This window comes from Ambystoma mexicanum, chromosome 7p (genome assembly GCF_040938575.1).
Source record: "Ambystoma mexicanum isolate Mex_15411 chromosome 7p, UKY_AmexF1_1, whole genome shotgun sequence".
NCBI lineage: Eukaryota > Metazoa > Chordata > Amphibia > Caudata > Ambystomatidae > Ambystoma > Ambystoma mexicanum.
In genome coordinates, this window is record NC_090939.1 from 381,068,157 (window position 1) to 381,093,433 (window position 25,277).

Genomic DNA, 25,277 nt, shown 5'->3' on the forward strand with positions numbered 1-25,277 from the left:
ACTGGACGCCTACCACACAAGACTCAGGAAACTTGCGCTCTTGTGTGAATTAGACAACGTCGAGAAGGAGATAAGGCGCCAGATCATCAACGGTATTCACTCTGAGAAACTGTGCAAAATGGTGCTGGGTGAAAAGGGCATTCCCCTAGCCAGAATCCTCGAATATGGGTGCCAAAGAGAGCTGTCGCATGCGAGAGCAGCGTACATGGGCACCACACTATAGAAGCTCCCACTGGTGCCACCAACAGCGGTACTAGCTCAGATCGCCAACCGCCAAGCAACAAGGGAGGAACACAGCGAGACAAACAGTTCACCAGGGTGACAGCCGAGGATCCCAGGGCCCACCGAGTGTGGATGGTGCGGAGGTGCACGTCATGGAAGAAGAAACTGCTCAGAGCAAGGAACAACGTGCAGGGCATGTGGCCGGAAGGACCACTATGCACGTGTCTGCAGATCATCAACGCCCACAACCCCAATCGCAACAAGCTAAAAGCTTCCTCAAGAAGAAGAAGCAAGCAGACACGTGCTGCATGGGGACAGCTAACTCGTCGACAGACGAATCCGGTGATGATGATGGCGACCCAGCGACAGATACGGGAACTGGACGAACGAGAAGAAGAAGGAAAGTCTACTTAATCTCAGCACTTGAGCACAAAAGCACAGAGCCAACAAAGAGACAGCGAAGACGCAAATGCCTTGTGTCCATACAGGGCCAGGAGACGCAAATGAAGATAGACACTGGAGCATCAGTAAATGTAATATGCCGGTAACAATGTCCGGACACTGCATCCCCGACCTGGCCTCCGGCCAACTGACACACTCCTATTTGCCTACGAATGCAAGACCCCACTACCAGTGGAAGGATGTTTTAGAACAACACTGAGCAAGGGTGACAGAGTCCTCCAGTCAAAGATATACGTTGTCAATACAGGAATTGAATGCCTACTTAGTGGGGATGCAGCGAAAGACCTAGGACTAATCCTTTTCTTCGGCGACATCATGGATTCAACAGACATCTCCAACCTCCTGGGGATGTACTCAGGCTTCCTCAACGGCATCGGATGTTTAAAAGGCAAACTCATAAAGCTTCACGTCGACCAGACAGTACAGCCCTAGGCGGTACGCCACAGAAGGGACCCCATTTCATATGAGAGACCTGGTTGAAAAGGAACTACGAGAACTCGAATAGGCTGGCATCATTGAGCAGGTCACAGGATTAACGGCCTGAGTCTCACCTATGGTGGTAACGAAGAAGCCGAAGCTACCGGGGAAAGTAAGGATTTGCTTTGACATGTGCCTACCAAATGCAGCGATCAAAAGGGAGCGTCACATCACCCCCATGCTAGATGAGATCATTACAGGCCTCACAGGGTCGAAAATGGACCTGAACGCTGGGTACCACCAGTTAAAACTACACTGTGACTCAAAGTACATCACCACCTTCTCCACGCACCTGGGCCTATGCCGGTACAAGAGACTGAGTTTCCGCATTTGCTCAGCGGCAGAGGTATTCCAGCAGGCCATCCAGGAAGTAATACAGGGCATCCCAGGTGTGTTGACTGTCAGTGACGACATCCTCATCCACACCAGCGACAGGCAGGTACACATGCATCGCCTGGAGTTGGTGCTCAGCAGGCTGGAGACTGCAGGCCTGACCATCCACTGGGACAAACGCGAATTCCTGAAGGAGGAAATAAAATGTTTTGGGTACGTCTTCAACAGCACGGGAGTATCGGCTGATGTACAAAATGTTGCGGACATAAAGGAGGCCTCCCCCCAAGACAACACCCACAGAGACACACTGCTTTTTGGGAATGGCAAGCTACTGCGGGAGGTTCATCCCCAACCTGGAAACAATGTCTGAGCCACTCAGGGAACTCACCAGATCGAACACCAAATGTGACTGGAGCCCTGACTGCCAGGAGGCGTTTGAGCAGATCAAGATGTCCCTCTCAGCTGAGACAACAATGGCATACTATGACTCACCACTAACATCGGAACTGTACGTTGATGCCAGCCCTGTCGGCCTCTGGGCCATCCTTGTTCAAATATCTTGGACAGGCGAGACAAAGCCCATCGCATATGCATCCCGTGCCCTCACACCAACTGAACAGCGTACTCGCACATCGAGAAGGAGGCCATAGCGGTGTTGTGGGCTGCTGCCATTTCCACATCTACCTCTATGGACAAAAATTCAGGGCCTACACTGATCATAAGCCACTCATCCTGATCTTAATGGGGTCATCATCACACCCCCTAGCCAGAATTGGGAAGTGGCTGCTCCACCTGCAGCAATATGAGTTCGAGTTGGCCTACCAAGCGGGCACAGAAAATCTGGCAGACTTCCTATCCAGGCACCCTAGAGTTGTCACCCTAGGAGAAGTAAGTGAAGCAGAGGAGACAGAAGAGCACATATACCAGATCATTCACACCATGAAGCCCAAGGCAGTCAGCATCAAAGACATTGTGGAAGCCATGCACACTGACCCATGTTGCGACTTGATCAAGAACACCATCATAGCAGGCGAGTGGAAATCCTTCCTCCGCCATGTACACAACGGCACGCCGACAGCCAGAGACTTCCTCACTGGCATAATCCCAGTACGGCCGGATGTGTCTGTCATCAGTGAAGGATTGATACTGAAAGGAGCCGGCATTGTGATCCCCAGCAGCCTGCAGGACAGAATCGTGGCGCTGCCACACGAAGACCAACAGGGAATGGTCAGGACAAAAGCCAGTATTCGACACTGAGTGTGGTTCCCTCACATCGATACTAAGGTGGAGCAAATTGTCGCATCCTGCCTCTCTTGCCAAATCACAGGAGCACAGCCAAACCCTGAAACAATCAAGTCAGCAGAGCGTGGGTCATCAAGATGGGACGCTATCAACATCAAGTTTTGCATAGTTCAGGAAGGGACATACCTATTGGTGGCCATCGATTACCACTCAAGATACCCAGAGGTGGAAATTGTATCCCCGACAGCAGCGAAAACTGTGATACCTGCACTTGAGAAGATGTTCGCTACACATGGCCTGCCAAGACGCATCAAGACGGACAACGGACCGCCATTCCAAGGGTCAGAGCTCAAGAAATACCTGGACGACTTGCACATCAAACAACACAACATCACACCCAGGTGGCCACAGGCAAACAGCGATGTGGAGAGGTTCATGCAAGTCTATGCCCGGCTGACCTCATGTACGGGACATTGGTAAACTCATCCATACCACATCACCCAAGCAGGGCCTAGAAACCTACGACAGCGATCATAGTCAATGAAGGAGAGTGCCAGCAAATGAACATATGAGTGTCAGGAGGCACGCAAGAATGTCGGGATACCAGGTCAGAGACCATGGGGGTCATTACGAGTTGGGCGGTAAGGGATACCGGGCACCGGTAAGGAGACCGGTGCTGGTAATCCCTTACTGCCTGATTCCGAGGTCCCTTGGAGGGTACCGTAAGGAACGTGTTGTCAGACCACACGTCCCTTACAGGTCCCGCTAAGGGACCAGGGTGGTAATAACAGGCTTGCTAATTGCGAGCCCCTTATTAGCGCCCTCCCCATTCCCATTGAGCCCCATGGGGGACAATCGAATCCGATGCATCTCCCCAAAATCATGCCAGAATTGAGCAGGATAACAGCCGTAAGGAACCCAGAGCACGAGTGGTGAATTGCTAAACCAGCAATACTTGACTATGCAGGCAACAAAGGAATGCACCTAGGAAACGCATCACATTTTCAAGCATATCACAAAACAACTGCATTAATGGCAACACAGACAGTGTTCTCATAAATAAAAGCTACCTAAATCCCTCCTGAAGAACCATGGAAAACATAGCATGGTGAAACACGTGTAGAGGGTGTCAGCTCAAATAATCAACTACAGAGGGTGTTAGCCCAAACAAATAACCACATTATTGAACGTAAACAAAGGAAAATCTTTTTTCTTCATAAAGTAAGAAATGTGAATGAAAATGAATCTGCATTTTTCAAACATCGGCAAATAATGAGAACAAATGGAATGAACTAATTGAAAAATTGGAAAAAAAGCATTAAAAAATGGAATGAAGTAATTCTGTATAATTTTCTTTTTGAATACAATTCTGATTTGGAGCGCAACAAGTGGAGTCTTTGTGGTTCTTCTCTCTTTACATACTACTCCTGACAGTAGTCAGTCGCAATGTCCTAAGCTCCACATGCAGCAAACAAATAGTTTAACAAAAGCACTGACAATATCTCAGAATACCAAGGTTGCTCGCTACAGTTGCAAACAGGCTGAACCAATTTCTTAATTACCTTGAGTCAAATGGGGAATGGTTTGTTCAGTGGGGACTTACCGGTCCCGCCAGGGTCGGACTGCACCGGTAAGTCCCCATTGAACAAGACCGGTGCCGGACACGTTATTGGAGGCAGTCATGGCGCAAATAGCGCCATGACTACCTCCAATCTCGGAATGAGGCCCCATGTCTTGGTGTTGCGAAACCCCACAAAGACCAAGCTTGAAACACAGTATGACAGTGTACCCCGGACAGTGACCCGAATGGAAGGGACGATGGTGACAGCGGCACGAGGGCACCAGTTGATCACCAGGAATGCTTCATGGTTCAGGAGGGTGCCCCGATAAATGTGGACTGATGGAGACAGGCAGTCCCAGGCGGAGGCAGAGCCGCCACCAGACTTTTCGAGCCACCAGAACGAAGGAGAGGCGACCCTGAGTCAAGAGCCCGAGGAACAACCTGAAGGATCTGACAAAGAGTTTCCAGAAGATGAAGATGAGCCAGAAGGGGGAACTGGCCAGGGGACAGCCACTCGGTCAAGGCCTGGACGGTATGACCTAAGGGCAGCCCTGAAGGCTCCGGGAGACTAAGAGACTATGGACTTCATTACGAGTTTGGAGGTAGCCATGGTGCTATTAGCACCATGGCTGCCTCCAAAATCGTGTTCGGTTCCGTGGTCTGTGAATGAGGAATTACTGGGTCATTCCAACCTTGGAGAACCCGGTAATTCCTCATTCACAAAACCATTCCCCATTCCCATTTGAGCCCGCATAGGGCTCAATGGGAATGGGGATGGAGCTAATAAAGGGCCCGTTAATAATGGGCCCATTATTAGCTCCTTGGTCCCCTCGCGGGACCCGGAAAGGACGTCTGGTTTGACCAGGCATCTGTTCCGGGTCCCGCGAGGGAACCTCGTAATAGGGCGGAAGGGGTTTGCCGGCACCGGCACCATTACCGGTGCCGGTAAACCCATTCCGCAAGGTTCGTAATGAGGCCCTATAAGTGGTAAAGTGACAAAGTGGAGAGTGTGGTACTGTGCTTTACTAGATTGCACAGCAAAGTTAGTCTGTTTGTTTGACATAGTTATGTATAGTTGGAAAAAAGGAGGAATTTTACGTATGCCTCATGTCCCGCAGGCGCAGTGACATGAGGCACATTAACAATAAAGGGCCCGCCCTACCGGGAGGCAGACAGTTCAGGGCATGAGCCAGAGAGAGCATGTCATGCATTTCTTTCACTCCTCGGCCCGGCCCGCTTGCAGGCCCTGATCCTCTCTCCCTCTGCCGGCTGCAATGGCAGGGAGGGAGCTAATAATTCCTGTTCACGTGATCAAAGGCTGAACTCAGATCCATAAAGGCCACATAGACAGGAGCCCCAAGATCTTAACATACTTGGCAAGAATCAAGAACAAATGTAAACTTTGAAAGAACGTGCCAGTACCTGGCCTGAAAGCAAGTTGTGTATCTGATAAAATATTATTTAACTTAACTCATGCCTCAAGTCTTTTGAGAAATAGACCGACAAAGTATTTTGATGTTCCATCAAAGAGTGTCACCGGCCAATAGTCACTGGGAATAGACAGGCTTTGGTTTTTAAAAATAGGGACTATAATACCTGTATGCCAACTTGAAGGTAAGTAGTCTCTAGATGTCAGGGCATTAACAAATTGTATCACAGCAAGTGTCCAAACGTCAAGCTCACTCATAAGGATATCATTGGGAATCCCATCCAGCCCTAGGGACTTAAGCACTCTTTGCCTCAAGAGAACCAAGTAAACCTCCTCCATGGTGAACAGGTCCAATAATATACAACTCCCCCTTGGGGAGGGGGCGTATCCGCCATACCTGTCTTTCTCAATGGAGGATAGGGAGGGAAAAATATCTAAACAGGTAACTTCCCATATGGGTTGTTCCGGGAGTTCGCGAGTTCCCAAATCAAGCTCCTTCGTATTCTTGGATACCGGCATCCAAAACTCTCTGGAATTTGTTTGTCCTGCTGGTACCACTAACCTTTCCCAACTCTCCTCCATAATCTCCTGCTTCCTATTGGCGAGCTCTTCCTTGTACTCTCATCTTTTTTTCTAATAAGGTTCACGTCAGGGGCTTTACACTTCACAGCAATCATTAGATCCCGTCTCCTTTCCTGTCACTTTAGGGAGAGTCATAATTTCGTACGTACAATGGTCATTTCCCTCTCTCCTAATGGCATTCTAAAAACCTTGCCAAAATTGAAGAGAATCATAGTGAAAGCCTCAAAAATCCACAGTGAGTAATATTCGTGATGTAAGCACACCTGAAATTCTTCCACACAGTCAATCAAAATCTTCCTTTGAAGAGGGCCTTATTTGCCAATACCCAACCGACAGTTCTAAAACCATTCTTTGTTTGATTGGCTGCCTGAGATGGAGTAGATAATACAATCGGACTGACAGAATCCCAAACCCAGCTTAATTCACTTTTGTACCTTCTAAGGAGGTCAGAAAAAATTGGGAAAGTAGTAATTTCCAAATGGTGCATCGCCCCAGCAGAGTCTGTCACATGTCCTCAAACACCAGCATCGCTGCAGAAAACTTTGAACTGATGCGCCGTCAAACCAGCAAAGAACCGCCTGAACTTTGCATCAGAGTTCGACTCGAACCACCAGATGATTGTAAAATTCATCCACACAAACCAGCAGTATTCATCTCTTTGAACCACACTCAATCATCGCGCCGCTCCTGTTAAGCCATCAAACTATATTGCTTGATGCCATCTTCGAAACGCACCGAGTACCACTTGTTCCCTACTCGATGCAAATTCACCGCCTCGGATCAATGTGACTTGACGCGTTTAATGCCAGTTTGGCCTGAAAGCAAAACAGCTTGAGGCCTAGTTCAACAATGTCAAACCACCTTAACATTGGAATCAAGTATATGTGAGAGAGCATGTCTCATTTGTCCACTTTTGGGACTCTAGAGACTAGTTAAGTGCCTTTTGCAACTTTTCCCTAAAGCAACATATCATTTCAAGTGTCATTGTTGCATGTCTTGGTTGGTATCTCCATGACAAAGTATCCAGAGTACCTACATATAGATCTGTCGTGTATTCTCTTATACGGGTGGGCATTTATAGTGTTTTTGATAGTTAGTTGTGTGATTGTTTTTTCAAATAATATATATAGTTATAGAACTTTGATTGAACTTTCTTATTTTGGAACATTTGTTCTACTGGTGTTTGGGTTGCTACTGACTCACATTCACTACCCTTCTAAGAGTAGAGCCTTTCCTCGGCTCACGTTACCACAAAGTGTGAAGGAAGTACATATTTTGGTTGTGTCTGTTTTACCTTTATGATTTTGGTCACTTTGTTGTAGAAGTGTGAGGACTGCATAGGCAGTCTAGCCACTACTCATCCTTGTACTCCCTAGAAAGCACTAGCCACTTTGTCACAGTCGCAGATGTAGCTGACAGAGGGTTAACATTTTCCACCGGGGAGGAAGAATGGGCAGCATCTGCAGGGAGACATGTAAAAGAAGATCTGAAGGGGTTGCTGGAACACATGCGGCTCGATATGAAATTCCCAACACCCCCCAGCGACAGAAGAAGCTCTTTCAACATTCCCACTATAAACTCTCCCACTGTAAGATGATGGAACCATTGATGAAGCAATTGCAGTGGGAGATGGAGTCGTAGTCTTCCAAGTCTATGCACACCACCCGTTTGCTTATTGCTTTGAGGACGCCCTCTCACCTGCAGAAGAAACTCTATCATCAGGATATGGAAAATGTGATACTAAAGAAAGTGAAGGATATGGAAAAACCCTCTTTTCCACGTACTTTTTTAAACTGTAGTTCATGGAGAGGTTTGATGCCACATTCCCAGGACATGGCAAGTTGGATGACCAGCTGGGAGACTTGATTGGAAAGGGAACATTTTAACATGGATGAGGCAATTCCGAACGTATTCAGCTGTCAATGTAATCGTCTAAGCTAGGGCAGAATAACAGTATGCAGTCAATCATTTTCTGTTGGACTCCCAGGCTCTATTTGCAGCCTATCAGGATGGGACAGATTTGGCTGCATGACAGGAGTTTATAAAATGTGAGGTCCAGTACCCATTTTATATTAACTACAACATTATGTGGGGTGCAGGATTGGTAGGAATCTCCTCCAATGAGGACAGAATACACCTAAGGCTTCAGCATTGGAAGGCAGCTTGAGCCAGGAAAAGGGCATTCAATAATCGTAAGCACACCGTTCCTTTTAGGGTTTGGGAAAATCTTTCACTTCAAGGCTGGTAGCTCAGAGTCTTTTAGTGCCAGCACCTTCACCAAGCAGGGGACCATTTTGTGGTAGAGGCAGAGGTTCAGCAAAAAGAGGTAAACTCCTAGCAACCCGGCACCACCCAAACCATGACTATCCAGTGAGAGGTTGTCTGGTCATGTTTCAGCAAGTCTGCTAGGATGTGACAGAGAAGTGGGCCTTAGAAGGGATACACATGGCTAGTTCATGAATTTCAGGCAATTGCCACATGTCCTAATCCTGGTAAAATAAACCTGCTTCTGAAAAAGTACAGATACAAATAAGAACATTTCTTGAGGGTTTCCCGATACAGCTTCACAAAATTGAGATGCAGATTTCAAAGGAAAACCTCCAGGAAGGTTTCTCTTTGCTTAAGTTTCTTGTGAAGAAACATCAGGGGACTTCAGATATGTTTTGGACCTCACATCTCTAAACGAATGGATGGTGAAACCCTACAACAGTTGAGCAATGCAATTCAGCTGGGGATTGTATGGCATCTACAGACTTTGAAGATGACTACCTGCATGTCCCAATGCAATCAGATCATAAATGGTTCCATCAGTTTAAAGTGGGTCAGTCTGCATATCAGTTAAGAGTCCTCCTTTTTGGTTAGACTTGAGCAGCACAGTATTTACAAAGTTGTTGTCCCCATTTGTGGGCCTCTTGATTGTGGAGGCGATAGCAGTATATCCATATTTAGATAATTGACTGGTGCAGGCGTTGTCTTTCCTCAAATACCAGGAGCACTGTAACAGAGTATGTATGGTTTTTCAAGACCACGGTTTCCTAGTCAATTGGAAAAACTCCCAACTTGTTGCAACACAGTCTCAAGTATTCATTGGAGTGCTTTTCCATACCCAGAACGGGGGGTGACCATTAGTGCCAGCTGCAAGGGCGCTGGCACTGCAGCCACACCTGGACCAAGTGTTCACAGCAACACCAAGCTCATCACATGCGTTGTTACACCTGCAAGGCGAGGCCTCATGGGATTTAGATGCCTCCCTTGCCCCTTCCACCATTCAACCACTCCTCCATTAGTGAACAAACACAGACAATCTGTTGAAGGGAGTTCACTTGAACCCAGACAACTCAATAATTCTCACGAAGAATATGAACAGCACAGGATGGGGAGCCACTCTCCAGAATGAAGAGTTGCAAGATTGACAAACCAGGTAAGAGCTCCAACAGTTGTCGACTTAGAGAGAGTTGTCAAAATTCTTGAATGCTCTTCATCAGATCAAAGCCAAAGTCGGGGACAAAGGAGTCATGGTTGGTATGGACAATTAAGTCATCAATGATTATGTGAGCCCGCAGGGGCAGCACATGGAGACAGCATACCTTCCATGAATCCAAAATCACACTGGGCAGGGTTTTTCCATGCATCAGGGATTTCTATTAACATCCAAGGACACTTCAGGGATTGGTGGAATGCTGTGGTCACTTATCTCTGTATCTGTTTTCTTCTGAGAATTACATGATCCTTTGTGTGCCTCTTTCCTCCTGGGATAGTGGACGCGCTGCCTCATCCATGGCCTCAGGAGCACATGTTTTCTCCTCCCCTTTCCATTTCAACACTGGTAGATCTGGAAGAATAGGCGCAAAGGAGAGCACATGATTCTGGTTGCGCCCTTCTGGATGCAGAGAGGCTGGTTCCTCTTTTCTGGAAGATGAGTACAGACTAGTCATTGAGGTTGCCATTTCACCCATCAACTCTAAGATCTCCCATGATGATGGAGGAGTCCACCAGGCGCCTGAGTTTGATGGCCCGGAAATTGAGTTAAGAATACCATGGGCACTGGGTATTTCTTTCCTGGTGGCTCTTGAGCCACAGAAGTCCAGATGTCCAGTTACATTACATGCCCATAGACATCATTGGTCTACCTTTACGGCCTGGTGCACAGTTAAAGGTCAACAGCCCTGTACAGTGAATATGTGAGAGATACTGAATTTTTGGAATGATAGTGCCAAACTGGGTCTTTCTCCCTCCATTCTAAGGGTCCAATGGGCAGCTGTTAAAGTTTTCGGTTCTTTGGGCACAATGTGGGATTACCTGGAGCCATATGTGCTCTGCCTTTTCCTGGATCCTGGAATTGCAAAGACCTCCCAGGAAACCAACGTTTCCATCATGCCAGCTTTGACTGGTGTTGCAGCATCAACACGCGTCTCCCTTCATAGCTGGAGAAGAGGGTGAGATATATTACCTTTCATGGAGACTTTGTTCTCCGCGGCCATCACCTCAACCAGATGAATCAGTGAGATTGGAGCTTTTTGAGTGGTTGTGCATTCATTAAAGTTCACTCTGAAATTGGTAATCTTACGCACTGATCCCTCCTTCCTGCTGAAGGTCGGTTCGGATTTCCAAGCTAGTCAAGAGTTGGTTCTCACAGTCCTACAATGCACGGTGGGTCTGTCAGAAGAACAGCAGTCACACTGTTTGGCTGTAGAATCTTGTAATTCTGTAACTAAGAATGTACCTAAGTATACTGTGCCTAAGTGAATATTCTGTGACCATGCCACAATGCCCCAGGGCCGCTGTGCATGTTATAAATGCAAATACATGAATACATGAATAAATAAATAAATACCCAGAGTGTACACGTCCATAAGAAAGGCATTCAGATGATAAAAAGGCAAACTTGGCAACCTAGAGGCATTGGATCAGGCATGATTTTGACTGAGGGGAGGTTCAACTTTCTGGGGCAATACAATGAAGATCTACCAGGGGGATGGCAGCATCAGTGGAGTGGTGGTGGGGAGCTTTAAATGACACATGTCACAAAGCCACATGGGCCTCCCCTTCCAATATCATTTGGCTATTAATACCAGATCACCTATGTTAATCTTCATTATTCTCGGCCACACAACTTGTCACATTTCTTGTCGTCCTGCCTTCTCTCCCTTCCGCGTATGAGGGGTAAAAACACAGTAAGAAAATGGGCAGGGAGGGCTTTTAAAATAGTAATAATAATGACCATGTGGAACCTGTCATTGGCCTTTGAATGGGGAACAGAACAACCAAACGTAGATGGAAAGGGATGCAGGGTTCGAGAAAGCAATGTGGGGTAAGAAGGGGAGGAGAAGATAAATATATGGCAATAAAGAAGAAAAAGGGGAGTAAAGATGCAAGTAGTAAGCTGAGCAGGTATAAACTGCAAACAGTGACCACTTATTTCACATGACTAGATGACACTGCGCAAGTCACTAAGGTGTTTTTTTCCGAGTTTAAACCAAGTGGCTAAAGGCAATGCGACTCCACTGCAGGTGATGAGAAGTAAAAGATAGCTGGAACATTAACCAATAGAATGCATTCCTTATCTCTTATCTGAGGTGTGGAATCTGAAGAAACACAGGTCTAATCTGTCAGCAAGTGGCTCCCTGGCCTCTGAATGACCGACTGTCAGTGCACCGTGAAGCAAGGTCTTGCAGGGCCAGTGCAGTAAATTCAGCCCAGGGGCCGGGAAAAGATTGAGTGTGAGACTTCTAACAGTGGTCAGCAGTGAGATCCTGCCTGGGATGCGTGACTGCAACCCATTTGGTTGAAGCAAGATAGAGGACCTGATCTTAGATAAAGGCAATTCAGTTCACTTTCAGTTCACTGGCTAAAGACACACCAGGGTGTTGGTGAACCTGCCGGATTGCTGCGAGATGCAGTGAGTTCTTCTACCATACCCTCTGTGACTGTAGGTTTGATAGAGCCTCCCAACTAACAAGTCCAGGCATGAAAATGGAGCAAGCCTTGCAGAGGAGAGTGGCAAATCACAGTGGGGCGAATCCATGGCTGCAAGGTAAGCAGAAGGGTAGTGGAGGTGTATAATACAATGAGAGCAATCCAGAGATGTGCCCGTTCTTTCCCCCACTAATCCCTACTTAGCCTTATCCCACAAGAATGAATCCACAAGGAGGGGAGCAAATCAGTGCAGGAGGGAGACAAGACGCAAGATGGTTAGTGGACCACGAGGACATCCAGCACTTTGTTGGACAGAGACTACTTAGCTGGCTCTGTGATCCTGAAACATTTCATCAGAAGGGCTGGTGGTGTACTGGGCGAAGTGGCACAATACCAGGAAGAGAGGGGGCCAGGAAGCCAACTAACCTGCCAGAAGAACTGGGTGCTGGGTCAAGAAAACTGACTAGGTTCAGAATGGACAACAACAAGAACCCAAATGTTAACTCAAAAAGCCCAAAATATACCTCATCCTCCTATTCAATGCAACAGAACAGGAGTGTCCTCTAGTCCAACCGATAATGTTATTTTTATTTTTGTTGCTTGTAAAGCGTGCCAAGCCCTGGGGCAACTGTGCGCTTGCTTACATAAGAAACTTACAGTTGTTACATAAGGTAACAGTCATGCATTCAAATTCACATATTTGCATAGTTCCTGTGTGCATTTACATTTTATGTTTACGTTACACTTAGGCAGAGGTCTAGGTGGTTGTTAACATGAAATGATTACAATTGTTGCAGAGGTTACAGTCATCTACTCATATTTGTATATTTGCTTATTTACAATTTGCATTTACATTACAGGCCTATCATTTCGACAGAAGTCTAAGAGGTTGTGAAAAAAATGGAATGGTGGATTAGTCTGAAGAGATCAGAGTGATTAGTGTTAGTTGTGCAGTTGGTGTGTGAAGAGATGTGTTTTAAGCTGTTTGCGAAAGATCCAGATGGAATTCTGGCCTCTGAGATGAATGGGAAGTGTGTTCCACAGTTTACTCGCCATCGCAGGGAAGCTGCAGCCGCCCACTTTTAGTAGCTTGAATTTCGGTGTGAACAGGAAGTGATTGTAGGCTGCTCTGTTGGGTCGGGCTGATTGGGTTTTAGTTATTTTGTCGGCTATGTAGGCAGGGGCTACCTGGTGAAAGCACCTGTTTGTCAAAGTGAGCGTTTTAAACCAGATTTGTTCTTGAATGGGCAGCCAGTGGAGTTTGAGTCTGGTCTCTGAGATGTGTGCTGACCTCGGAATGTTAAGCGCTGCTCTGATGGCATTGTTTTGGAGGACTTGTAATTTGTTAATGTTGTACATTGAGGTGCCGGTGTATAGTGCATTGCAATAGTCAAGTCTGGTTAGCACTAGTGCTCTTGCCAGCGTGACACAATTGTCGGGCGAGAGGAAAGGCCTGTAGGCCTTGATCAGCTTGCAGGTGTAGGATGTGGCAGAGGCAGTGGCATTCACTTGTTTTGCTAGATTGAGGGAAGAATCTAGGTAAAAGCCTAAGGTTTTGACATGGCTGGAGACTGAGATGGTGTTGCCATCAATGTTGAAGGACTGAAATGCTGAGCTAAGTTTGGCAAGTCCTAGTTGAGAGCCCATGAGGAGCAACTCTGTCTTCTCATCATTAAGGCACAGACCGTGATGTGCCATCCATGCCTCTATGGTTTGGTAAGTGGCATTGAGTGTGGCCGTATTGGTGGTGTAGTCTCCAGTGATAGGTATGAGGACCTGGGTGTCAACAGCGTAGTTGGTATACAAGACGCCCAGTCCATCAAGGTGGTCAAACATCAGCTTTGGAAATATGTTGTACAAAGTGGGAGCCACACATAAACTTTGAGGTACTCTGCAGGTAACTGGGGTGGGTGGTGCTTCTGCCTTAGGTGAGAAGACCTTCATAGTTCTCTCTGAGAGAAATGATTTAATCCAAAGGGTGGCATTGGCTGAGAATTGTGCAGCTGCGGAGAGGTGGTTGCATAGGATGGTGTGTTCCACCAAATCGAAGGCAGCCGACAGGTCGAGTAGTAGAAGCAAGGCAAGCGTTCCTTTATCCTTTAGGTGATCCACTTGGACTTTTAAATCCAGATAAAATGTCAGATCATGGTGGTGAACATTTAGGAAGTGCTCAGGGACTGTTCAGTAGCTATAGATGCTATTATTGTTGAGGTCGGTGAAAAAGAAAACCTGGTAAAAGTTAACCTGCACAAAAAACCATTTCAAAGAAGCTGAAATGAGAGGGCTGGGTCTTGAAATGAAGATCTGGAACCCCAAGGAACACTTAACAGGGTGCCTCAAGACCATAAGAATGCCGACGAGAGCAGACGACATAAAGAGCTGGTCATGGATGAACTCTACCTGGCTACAGAGAGGGAGTTGAAGGATGGTGCTGCTATTCGAGAGATGGATTAAAAAAACTCTCTGCCTTTCTGATTTCCCAAATGATCTACAACACAGAAGGCACCCAGTTCTAGCTACTCAACCAGGTCTGGGTGCACCTCCCATGGGAAAGGAAGCAAAATCTTTCAACTTCAGAGAGTGGGACACCATTTTTCAAGTGTCTGGAAAGAGCCTGTCAAAGTAGGCAACAGTTGGATTATACTTCTCAAATTAATGTAGAATGCTTAAAACCTGCATACGTAATTTAAAGCGTAAACAATGGCAATTAGGTGATAAGGGCCTTTCACTGCATTTTGATGTTTACAGCAAAGCTAAAAATCTTGCAAAAAGCCTCAATATTTAATTACCCCATAAATTCTGGGGCTGGGTGGAGAGGAGTAATTTGTATTGCCCCTAGAAAACATTAGAGGGGGACTATGAAAAGGCCCACCCCAACCCAAGCAACATTGAGGGAAAGTACATTGATTGTAGAAAATAGAAGCTTGACAATTAATCGATACTGCTATGACCCTGCTTCCAGGCTCTCTTTGGTGGGCAACAGATGGTACAGGGGAAGTGGAGAACGATGGCCATAACTTACAACAGAGCATTGAAGAGGCCTGATTGATGCAAGCGTGGTGTCTCTTAAACCAGTTGTCTCTGCTAGCTTTTCAATAGTATGGTGACACAAGAAAACAGGATGGACAGTTAGAGATCATGGAGAGGACACTGGCGTGGCTGACCTCCTTCCTTTCAAACAGACTCCCCCAAGAACAAATGGGTCCTTTTCTCTCCTCGACCTCACTCTCTACCTGTGGCATGCCACAGGGTTCTATCCCATCACCATGGCCCTTCAACATCTATCTGGCCTCTCTGGTCCACCTGATCTCCACCTTTCCCCTCAATTCCAGTGTTATGCAGACAACACACAGCTCTCCTTTAAGCTGACTTCCTCTTCATCCTAGCCTTCCTCTCTCATATCTGACTGCCTGACTGCTATTCAGGCATGGTGCTCTGCCAATGATCTCTGCCTTAATGCCAATAAGATAGAGGTCCTTCTCATTGGGACTCCTGCTCCTTGTTTCCCCCCACTCTCTGGCCACCCTCCTTGGGCCCCCTCCCCTCACCCTCCTGTGAGGCAAAAAACCTTGGTGTTATCTTTTACTCCTCTCTTGCTTTCTCTCCACATATCGCAGACCTTGCCAAGGAGTCCAAATTTCAGCTTCCCCTCCTCAGAGGCATTCTACCTTTTCTCATCTTCCCATAGAAGCTTAACATCTCCAGGGCCCTGGTTCTCTCGAGGCTTGAATACAGCAACAGCCTCTTCCTCAATCTGCATCTTCCCTCCCTTCGCACCTTCAACTTATCCAAAATAGGACTGCAAGACGTATATTTGTCCTCAAGCCCAGGGACCACATTTCTCCAGCCCTAAAGGTCTCTCCACTGGCTCCCGGGGACCGCACGGATCAAATTCAAGACACTTTGCAACATCCACAAGGCTGTCTGGGGCCAGGGACCTTTCTACATCCAGTTTCCCCTCTCTAAATACCTCCCTGCTATAGTTCTTTGGTCCTCTGGCTCCAACTCTCTGCTGGTCAAACGTTGCTCCAAGCAGAGAGTGGGAGGTAGATCCCTTTCCTCAGCTTGTTCCTCCCTGCCCCCCTCAGACATGAGCCGGATCTTCTTAAGTTTTGGAAACTTCTCAAGATCTTTCTTTTCTCCTCTTCTCACCCCCCCCCTTGCTAATGTACCTCTGCTGCTGTGACTGGGGTCTGGTCTCTTCTGAGTCATGCAAGGGCCAGACTACCCCCTTACCAGTCCTCCTATCATCACATGCCAGCACTGGCCCTCAGGCATCCTTCCCCGGACTATTCCTTCCTGGTCCACCCCGTCCATCGCACTTTTGTTCCCTTCCGCCTCTCTTGCCCTTGGCACTTGCTCACCCCCCAGCCCCTCTTGGGCACCCCCTCCTACACTTTTCCCTCTCCCCTCCCCCGCACTTACCACCTTGTCTTGCTCTTGCACTGTAGGATTGTCACAAGGCCAATATAACCGTTATTGCATTTTTTAATTTTTCTTTTCCTATGTCCCCCCCACCCCAATGTATCTTGTGGCGCCTGGAAACACGTGTGTATAGGCGCCATACAAATGTCCAATAAATGAATAAAATAAATGGAGCCGGGATTTCTTGCAGCTGTGCACTCTGGTGTCACAACTCTGCACGCCACGCCCCACTGTTCAAGCACCTGAACAGTAAGAGGGAGAGCACAAGATACACTCCCACAGCAACCGCCTTTGTACTCTTATGTTGCCTCTGCAGCATCAGGAATCAGGAACATAAGAAGAGATGTTGCCAGTGATAGAACAACAATAGTTCTACATGGACTAAGGTGCATTGTCTACATTTAGAGATTTTGGTAATCAGGTGAAAACTGGGTGGCCAGGATGCCTGGGAACTTCAACACTGTTCTCAATTGTGAGATCCAGCTTGTACAAACGCCACAGAACAGGAGATCTGAGGGATGGATATTGTCAGCGAGGACAATTTAAGGAATCACATGCTGGAAGAACTAGTGAGGAAAGGCTGTAGTGCTGAACTCCCCTGCTCCAAACCCCTTGCACCATGCATTTGAGGCAATTTGCATGCCAGGTGGGCACACTCCACACCACGACTACTGTGTTATGGCTGGGCTTTACATCAAGGCTGCTTTGTAGGGTCTGGGGGCACCAAGCCCACCTCCCACCTGGAGATGCATCATAAACACCCTGTTTATTTCTGAGCTACACAGAACCGCATACCAGGCTACCACCAGCATGCTTGCATCTTTACTTGGCATGATACAGCTTCCATGGCTCTGCAGCGTATACCTTTGAGTGGTCTGCACGCCAGGCTGTTTACCTCTGGGCTTGCATCTGACCCCAGAACTCCAGGAAGAGCAGAAGCCCTCCTACCCCTAGAAGCAAAGCAGTTGCTTCTGCGCCTCCCCTCTCCTTTCTAAAACCCCTTTTAGCCTTGATCAGTCCACCTTCTTTATTATTTCTACAGAAATAACTGTCCAGAGAAACTTTGTTTTATATAAAGTATCAAAAATGATTTTTATTAAACTTGATACGTCATTTATACAAATGAATTAATCATGACTTAATCAGCACTTACATTTTTTTGTTTACATTGCAGCCATTAAGAACATATTAATTATTATAACTGACAATGAATCATTCACTCATTGTCCACATTCAGCTCCATTCAAACAACAACTCACTTATAAAATTCTACCCAAATACATTGTGGTAGGGCATACTAATGGTCTCAACTAACAATCTCATTTCATAAAGTGCATTCAATGTACAGGATCCCTGGAAATCTAACAAATATGATCTACTAGTGGAGTGGATCAAAGATGAATTGGGGATGTGATCGCAGACTACATTCATCTTTGATCCACTCCACTAGTTGATCACATATGTTATATTGTTAGTGATCCTGTCATGATTAATTCATTTGTATAAATGACGTATTAAGGTTAATACAATAATTTGTGATACTTTATTATAAAACAAAGTTTCTCTGTACAGTTTTGTCTGTAGAAATTTGGTACGTTAATAGCCCAGTCCAGAAAGTGGGGTTTCCTGCGCCTTTCAGTGCCTCACCTTCTTCATTAGCCATACCTAACCCACATCTAAATTAACCCCACCTGATCTCTCCTCTAAATATGCCCTCATCCTCCCCGTGCTTCATTAGACCCCTTCATCTAAGCGCCATCTGAGCTCCTCATCTCTATTAGCCCTCCAGACTCACTGTGCAGTGTGCCAATCATGATCACTCTCCCTTGGCCGCTGCGATGCGCAATATGGAACCCTGCATCTTTAGTCCTGAGCCTACCCAATGTTAATTACACCTTCCAATAACTCCCTTTCTCATAATAAAGCTTTGTTTGAGTTTTACAAATAACAGTGAACCCAGGGGCGACATGATGCAAAAGGCCGTTCTGTCACAGGGTTTCAGTTACATTATGACAAACATCACTGTTCAGGGCGTGGCGTGGCGTGGCGTTAGGATAGAACAATACATCATCAGCATATAAAGTGATGAGGTGACACTCTTGTCTTACCATTATGCCTATGTCCTCATAATCCTCTCTAAGCAGACCTGCCAATGGTTCCATAACTATGGTGAAAAATATTGTGGAAAGAGGGCATCCTTGTCTTATCCTGCGATGGACTCTCCATGCATCTGAGATTCGTCGATCCATCAATTTCCTAGCTATTGGGTCAGTATACAGCAATCTGATCCATCTCATAACTGTATCGCCCTGGTGGTAGCTTTTGAGAGCAGCAAAAGTGTATTTCCACCCCACCGTATCAAATGCTTTTATGACATCCAGGGACACAATTACATGGTTATTTTCTGTGTTCTGGGATTCTGCTATTACATGGTCGATTCTGCAGAGGTTGTGTGGGGTGTTCTTCTCTGGTACACATCATGTCTGGTCTGGCTGTATGAGGTGGTGTAAGTGGGGCTTTAATCTGTTGGGAATGATCATAATAAGAATCTTAGCATCAGCATTGAGCACCGATAGCAGCCAGAAAGAGCCTCTATCCTGGGGCCCCTTCCTGGGTTTTAATAGGGTGACTATCAAGACTTCTCGCATGGTTGGTGGCATCATACGCATGGAGATACATATCCAGTAAAGGTTATAGTACCTGATCCACAAATTGTTTATAAAGTTCTAATGGAATAACATCCACCCCTGGGGTCTTGTCCAATGGTAAGGAGGACACTGCCTCTCTCACATGTTTGGTGGTAAGTTGCCAATCTAGGATCTGGGATTGTTCCTGTGTAAGTACAGGCAGAGTGATCCGTTTTAAGGTGTCTGCAATATCTGTATCTATGTAGTCCTCCCTACTTGTGAAGAGGCTTTCATAGCATTGTGTGGAAGGACTCATTGATCCCTTGTGTATAGCAGGTTGTGTTGGGTCCTGTAACTATAGAGCCGATCATGGGTCGTGGTTTATCTTCCTTGCAAAGCCATGCTAGTAGGGCATGAAGTAAAGATCCCCTTTTCACTTTACTGAAAAGAAAAAAAGTCACTTTGCAGTCTTTCTAAAGCGATCTGTCACTCCCCTGGTTGCACAAGAGTGCGATCAAGGTCAGAGAGAATGACAGGGAAGGAACAGAAGATGGAAGTAAGAAGGTAAGTGTTTGTGTGCGTGTGTGTATGTATATATGCAGTGGAGTAACTTTGCTGAACATGTTGGGGGGGCATGACATCTGAAGAAAAGGTGCCCCAGCCAAATGAATGGGGACAGAATGGTGTGCCATGAAAGTTGGGGGGGGGGCAAACACCCATGTCCCCCCCTAAATTTAGGCCCATGTATATATGTGTTGTTGGAAAATGTTTGGGTGAAGGGGAAGAGGCAGGGAAGATGGGTGACTGTAGAGCGAGTAAGCATGTGTGCTTGTATGTGTATGTGTTTAGGGTGCGGGATGAAAGAGAACTGCATGCTTGGGGAAAGGGACTGACCGGGTGGGTGACAGGAGGTTTTAGACATTGCCACGCAAAAGAGGGCAGGCGGGTGGGATTGACAGTACGAGGGGATCATAGGTAAAACCCCCCAAAATCGTGATATTTTGGAATATTGAAGGCTGCACCTAATCGCACAAAGAAAACTGTATTTTTTTCATGCAGCCTTCAATATTTGAAAATATCCCATAGAACCGATAGTAGCTTACTGGGTTTTTCTCCCACTTTATGTATCTTTTCAGTGTATACTGCCCTGTCGCGTTTCCCCAGGTTTTGCCATGCATTAAGACATTGGATTCTCAGTTGTCTCATTTCTAGTTCTTCTAGTCCGGCACATTTAACAGATTTTCCATCTCAGATATTTCTTGTTCTTATTGCGTCAGTTGTCTGGTCAGTGTATTACAAACATCCTTTGTTATGGAGATGCACGTACTGTGTATTGTAATTTTAAGTGTTTCGATATCATCTCTGGACTCGGTGCCTTGGGTAGGTTGTCCTCTAGAAAGTCGTCAATGCTCTCCGGCAGCGAGGTGCTATATGGCCAATCAGTCAGCTCCAAAGGATTAAGTCGCCATGTCGGGAAGGTGATCTGAGTGGGAGAGCTGAAGTGCCACCACCAATGATGAATGGTCTGACAGTGTTCTTCCCAGATATATTGCTTCCTTAAACAAATGTGAATATATAATCTAGGAGGGAGTGAATGCCATCTGAGTTTGAGTAGAATGAGTATGATCTGGAACTGGGATGGGTCCTTCGCCATATGTCCGTTAGTTTGAGGTTAGTCACAATTTGCAGCAGGACCACCATTGCAGGAAACAAACTGCCTTTCCCTAGTGTGGACCTGTCTCCTTCCCACACCCAGATCCCCTCTCTGTCACCTCTCTGTCTAATTCTTATTTGGATAGTTTACTCATGAGGAAGGGTGCAATGCTAGCGTTGGGGGTGTAAATGTTGATCAAGCAAAAACGCCTATTGTCTAGCTTTCCCATCACTATTATCACTCAGCTTTCCCTGTCCTTTTGTATTGATTCTGTAGTGAAGGGGACCCCCGTCATAATCCAAATTAGCACTCCCCTGGTGTAAGTGGAATACGTGTATCCATATCCATGACCCCCATTTGTAAAGCAGCTTACCCCATCTAGTAACGCTAAATTGGCCCCCAGAGGACCCCCACATCAATAGCCTTGCTGTAGACTTCCCTCTTCATCAGCCATTCCCAGGTGGCCCTTTAGACCAAGGGGCACTGAGTAAGAAGGTGCTCCAGGGCCCGGGCATCTCTCTGGGAAAAGCCATCAGTGCTAAATGTTCCTATACGTACAATGTAACTCCCTAAAAATCTAAGAGAATCAAAAGTCAGATCCCCTGGTCAGACCCAAATCCCAGTGCCGTGGACACCCGTTTCATTCACACCATCAGATTATCCATCCAGATGCACCCTCCATACCTCCCTGCAGAACACCCACACATGATGGCACCCCTTGCCTCCTTCAAGACCCGAGCACACTGATGCCCCACTCCTTCCAGACCCACATGATCCCATCTCTCCCTGCAGATGTCATGGCCACAGGCCCCAGAACACATAAACACACCATCTAGTGATGGGGGCAATGTGTCACTTGACTCACTTATGACCCCTTGGGACCTATAAACACAGGGGCCCTGGCTGGACTTATTTCAGTGCAGGAGTGCTTTTACTTTATTTCACGGCAGGAGTTCTTTCATTTTACAAGAATTTTCCAGGAGCTGAAAACTTTTATTCCAGAAAACATATATAGCTGCTCCATCCTTAAGGCCGGTGCTTTGTGTTACTGTGCACTCGCGTGAAACGTGACGATCACCGCCGCTTGGGCCATTTGAAACCAGGCGTTCTCCTGCATACTCACATCCAGGAAACCGGTACTTCATCGCTTCATCTGCAGACTCATCTCCTGACATCCAGTGATCTTGATCCCGATGGCGTAGCACCGCACTCCGTATCCACAAACTCGGACCCCGTGAAGCAGAAGAAAGACAAGGTTAGAACATCCATCCTAGGGCTGCGCCGCAATTGAACCCTGTGTGCACCCTAGTTAACAACTTACCAGCTACTGTACCGCTGCAGCTTCGTTCCTCATTCCCTCCGGCTGTCGCCTCGAGCTCCGCAGCTTCTGCCGTGCCGGCAAATCACCTGCAAGGGAAGAAAGCAAAAGAGCCAACATCAAAAGTGGAACGGACAGCAATACAAGACCACAAACTTTACAATACAACAAAAACAGACGAGGAAAGACAAAGTCAAACAGGAACACTTACCTGAAATATAGTGTCTTAGTCACAGCAGGACTGGTCTATCACGTGCAAGGGACCAGTGAAGGAACTCGGTCCAGATCATACAAGCGCCTCTGCCAGAAGCAGCAGGATAGAGTGCTCGCCAAAACTAATCAACAGGTGAGCTTTCCAGGGCCAGCGCATCCCATGGGTACCACGGTTTGGGAGAAGGGGTCTGGAAGGGGATCAGGCACACAACCGTGCCCCAACGCCTCTGCAGAGACCAACTTAGCGTAACGGAACGCAAAGCCTCTTCAATCTTTGCCTGGGCATTATGGAAACTTCTGAAACGGACCAGTTGGCCTGATTACTAGGAGAGTTACGGGCTGAAGTTCATGCCTCAAGACGGGAAACCAATGCCCTAAGGAGGGATCTCATTGTGAACTGGGAGTGGACAGATGAACTAGCAAGGAAAATGCTCCAGGCAGGCCAGGTCCCACTGCTGGGGTATGCCCCTCCTGCCGTACCTCCACAGCCCATGGCAGTACAGGTGGTTCTTCCAGGGGGGATTCTTCCAATGTCACCTACATTTCTTGTGCAGACCTGGGGCATTCCCCAATGATCAAGCGAGAGTGCCATTTGTACTCTCATATTTGGGAGGTAGTGCAGTGGACTGGTCAATACCCTTGGTAAACCAGGATGATCCTTTGCTTCGAGACTTCAGAGGTTTCCAGTGTGAAATGGAGAAACTATTTGCATGGCGTACTCAAGGGCGGGCTCTGGACAATGAACTGTTATCACTACGGCAGGGTATTCAAGACCTACTTACATATATCGCTTCCTTCAATCTGTCTGATAGCACAAACTATCTGGCCAGAGAAGAAAAGAACTATGCTCTTTTACTGAAGCTTGTGAGGGGAACTTGAGGACGTATTAGCACAAGTAGTAAATCCCCCGGAAAGATGTGCTGAATACATCAACCTGACAGTGCAGCTCGATCACAGATTGCAGGATCAGAAGATGGATCGGGCCAAGGCCGAGGGGCGTCAGTCTACGTCGACCCTGCGAGAATCAAACCAAATCACACGATCAGTCTGAGCCAATGAATATCGGTGGCTTGCGGAGCCCACTCACCAAGGCAGAAAGGGAAAAAAGGAGGCAGCAGCAGCAGCTTTGTACTGTGGTAAGGCAGGTCACTATCTCCGAGAATACCTGGTTAAACCACCCAGGAAAGCAGTTGGAGCAACTGACAAGGGTGAAGAAGAACTGGACTCGGGGAACCTTCCAGGAGCTGGAAGCCTTTATTCCAGAGAACATCCTCATGTGCTGACTCATCGGGTGTGGCTCCCTAGGCCTGATCTTCATGTTCTGACTCATCGGGTGTGGCAGGGTGTGGCAGGCAGGCTGCACCTGGTGGGCGTGGCTTCAGAAGCTCAGCTATATAAGCTGCTCCATCCTTAAGGCCGGCGCTTTGCGTTACTGTGCACTCGCGTGCAACGTGACGCTCACCGCTGCTTGGACCTGTTTACTTACCTTTGAATCCAGGTGTCCTCCTGCATACTCACCTCCAGGAAACCGATGCTTCATCGCTTCATCTGGAGACTCATCTCCTGACATCCAGTGATTTTTATCCCGATGCCGCAGCACCGCACTCCGCATCCACGAACTTGGTCCCTGTGAAGAAGAAGAAAGACAAGGTTAGAACATCCGTTCTAGGGATGCGCCGCATTTGAACCCTGCGCACACCATAGTTAACAACTTACCAGCTACCGTACGCTGTAGCTTTTTTCCTCATTCCCTCCGGCTGTCGCCTCGAGCTCTGCAGCTCCTGCTGGGCCGGCAACATCATCTGTAAGGGAAGAAAGCAAAAGAGCAAACATCAAAAGTGGAACAGACAGCAATACAAGACAACAAACTTTACAATACAACAAAAACAGACAAGAAAAGACAAAGGCAAACAGGAACACTTACCTGAAGTATAGTGGTTTAGTCGCAGCAGGACTGGACTACCACGTGCAAGGGACCAGTGAAGGAACTCGGTCCAGATCATACAAGCACCCCTGCTAGAAGCAGCAGGACGGAGTGCTCATCAAAACTAATCAACCGGTTCAGCTTTCGAGGGACAGTGCATCCTATGGGTACCAAAGTTTGGGAGAAGGGGTCTGGAAGGGTATGAAGCGTACTAGCTGGCATACTCACCCCCCTATTCTCCAGGCAGGAGCATTCTCGAGCAGCATCACCTATTACCACCAGTCAGCACATAAACGCAGAGGGTAAAGTCGGACCTGAGCGACCTCACCCCCGGGAGGGCTGCAACCATGCCCCAATGCCTCCGCAGAGACCAGGTGAGCGCAACAGCAAACTAACACTGAAATGCCCCATCCCTCACCCCAGATCCTCATCAAGATACCTCTTCCCTCCTTCCAGACCCACAAGCCAGCATCCATCCCTTGTGTCAAGGCCAATAATTAGTCTGGCCCTGTGAAAAAGTGGTAAGGACCTCTCTTTTGGGAATGGATGAAAAGCAGGGAAGTTCCTGAAACAAGCACGCATGCAAAAAGCAAGTTTAGGAGAGAATTCTCCAAATCATGTCCCGTCCCCTGGAGCCAGTATGTATTTGTGTACACCATTGTTACCTCCAGTGAAGAGGGGGTCCCCTGAATGGCCCTCATGTCCCCTCTTTGCATGTCAGCCCAAAGGATAAGAAACAAGAGATGCCACTCGCTGTTTGGCCAACCACCACGTGGACCAGTGTATTCCATGTATGGGAACAGATATTCTCTTAGACAACCCTTCAAACCCTATCTAGTTGATGTGTTCACAGAGACAGGTGCCTCATCACTGGATCAGGTTGACCGATAAT